The sequence below is a fragment of the Panicum virgatum genome, chromosome 7K, assembly GCF_016808335.1.
Source record: "Panicum virgatum strain AP13 chromosome 7K, P.virgatum_v5, whole genome shotgun sequence".
Lineage (NCBI taxonomy): Eukaryota > Viridiplantae > Streptophyta > Magnoliopsida > Poales > Poaceae > Panicum > Panicum virgatum.
The window spans coordinates 23163575-23166435 of NC_053142.1; the positions used below are offsets into that span (position 1 = coordinate 23163575).

General features: G+C 47.7%; 1 pseudogene; it reads right to left on the minus strand.

Annotated features, from left to right (window-relative positions):
- Positions 1-907: 907 nt before the first annotated feature.
- Positions 908-2420, minus strand: LOC120640559 (annotated as a pseudogene).
- Positions 2421-2861: the final 441 nt, after the last annotated feature.

Sequence of the window (2861 nt, forward strand, 5' to 3'; positions counted from 1 at the left end):
TTCCCTATGCTAAGAGGGAAAAACAGATACTTCCCCAAATTATCTGAGTCCCTCATGTAATCTTGTTCTATTTCCTTCTTGTACCCATATATATATATATATATATATATATATATATATATATATATATATATATATATATATATATATATATATAGTAGGTGTCTTACCTCTACCGTACTCAAATAATGTTAATAAATCGTGGGAATTTCTACATCAGTGACAAACTACTATGGCAAACTTAGGTCTTGCATACTTTTAGAAGTACAGTTGTTCGGAACATTTCCACATTACGATGAAGTGATCCATGTCTGAATAAAAAATCACCTTTCAGTGAGTAGAAGGCTGAGGGGCGAGGCACACAAATAAATGGTAAAGTCTTCAATGTGCGAACACTTGGCTGGTGGCTATCTGAACCAGCAGAGTATATAAAAAACAACTTTGTGCTACCTGAAGCTTAGAGAAAGACTCTACCTTTTCAACACAATGAGGTAAGCAGCATTATAAACTTCGTCTCTGATCTCACTATATCGTCGTGGTCGTAGAGCAATCAGTGTTCCCGCGCTCATATTATTCTACCTGTGAATTTTGGGGAGAAATTTGATAATATTCCACTGGCAGGTACGTTGATGGATGGATACATCTAACTTTTAGTATGGCATACAAAGGTTTTCTATTAAATTGCGAGAAGAAGACTAAACTATCTTCATCTTCAGGAACAACAAAAACAGAAAGATTATTCAATCTGGAATAAAAATAAATCTTACCATAGGTCTGTTAATTGAGATCCTACATTAGAAGTGCACTAAGGGTCTATGCCATCCCACATATTAGCGATGCCGCCTTCATGGTGTGTTAATCGACCCCCCCCCCCCCCCCCCCCCCCGAGATTTATCAGAAGTATAAATTAGGCACAATGTGATCTTTCCAATCATAATGGGAAACCAGATATTCAAAGAGATCGTTACAACATTTATTTGCATGTACTCTGATGGTGGCAACTATATGCAAATACATTTATGGCGAATGCACTCAGATAACAGTAAGCATTTCTAATTCCCTTTCCAAGATGACAGAGGAGGGGTCTCGGAATCCTTCCAGGTATTCAGAAATGTGCTGTGATACCGGTCACCTTGGACATCATCCATGGCGGCATAGGACTCAAGCTCTGCCATCTCCTCGGGCGTGAGCTTCACCGACAACGCTCCCAGGTTCTGGTTTGAAGTTGTTTATCTTTGTGGTTCCAGGTATGGGGCAGACATCGGTTCCCCGATGGTGAACCCAGGCTAGTTGCGAGCTGCGATGACGTGCATCCTTCCTTGCGGCCATCTCACTGACACGCTCAAATATGAGTGCGTTCTTCTCCAGGTTCTCTGGCTGAAACCTTGGTAGATTCTGAAAGACAACGGGGGTTGAATTAAGATTTGAGTGAAAGGATGAATTCATGAACAGTAGGCAAATTGCCCAATTATAGTTCTTAGATACATCATGGATAGTTCACCTTGCGGAAATCGTTGTCGGGCAGTTCCTTGACCAGTTTGGCTCCACCGGAGAAAAAACCCTCTGCCTAATGGACTGTATGCGACGATCCCAATGCCAAGTTCTCTGAAATCATCAGAACACGAAGAGAGTTCAGAACATATATAGTATCTTACAATCCATTCCAATAATAAAACAGAGTCTTGTTTCTTCTCCTGCAATGCAATACACTCTGTACCTGCACGTTGGGATTATATCTTGCTCTACATCTCGTGACCAGAGAGACCACTCCATCTGGACGGCGGTGATCGGGTGAACTGCGTGCGCTCTCCTGATTGTTGATGCAGACGCTTCGGACAGCCCGATGTACTTTATCTTCCCTTCTTCAACCAGCTTCTTGAGCTCACCAATCTGCACGACAAATCCAGCAATCCATGCTAGAAGGGAAACAAGCAAGAAAGCTCAACGTGCAGCAGCAACCAACGGCAACGTGACACTACTCACCGTGACCTCGACGGGCACCGTGGTGTCAATCCGGTGCTGGTAGTAGAGGTCGATGCAGCTGACGCCGAGCCGGCGGAGGCTGCCCCTCGCACGCCGCGCGCACGTACGCCGGGTCGCCGCGCACCCCCCCCTCACGTCCGGCGTGATGCCGAACTTGGTGGCGAGCTGCACCTTCCCCCTCACCTCACCCACCTGCAGCGCCGTGCCGAGGAGGGCCTCGTTGGTGTGAGGCCCGTAGACGTCGGAGGTGTCGAGGAAGGTGACCCCCGCGGCGACGGCGTGGTGGAGGAGCGCCACCATGTCGGCCTCCGGCTTGCGCTCCCCGTACGCCATGGACATGCCCATGCAGCCGAGGCCCTGCGCCGAGACCTCCAGCCCCTGGGAGCCCAGCTTCATCCGCGGCACCGTCACCGGAGCAGCAGCCATCCCCTGCACGTACGGTTTGCGCCACCAGTGGATGCTATTTTGCTGCCTGCGACTGTCGGCCGGCTTCTGTGTTCCTGCTGCTGCGGTTACCACCAGAGATCAGCTGGGTTATTTGTAGGCCGTTGTTGGCGTCACGGAGTAGGTCACATGGGCGACGGGGAATTCAAGCAAGAAAGCCATTGTCAAAGGCTTCCTGTTTAATTAGTCTTCAGGAAACTTGTAGCCGCCGGCGCGTCATGGCTTAGGTCACGGTGGCAAATTAAAGTTTTTCAGGGGCTAAACGAACACGATACTTTCGGTGGCCGTCTACATATACTTTTGACTCTTTCTTTTTCCAACAGCTACCAATCAACAAGCTCAGACAGATCCAGTGATAAATCAAAGTCTTGATAACTATTAGTGACGTGGCAGCGGATGGGGACAGCAATCCCATATGGCCTGGCACCCATAGG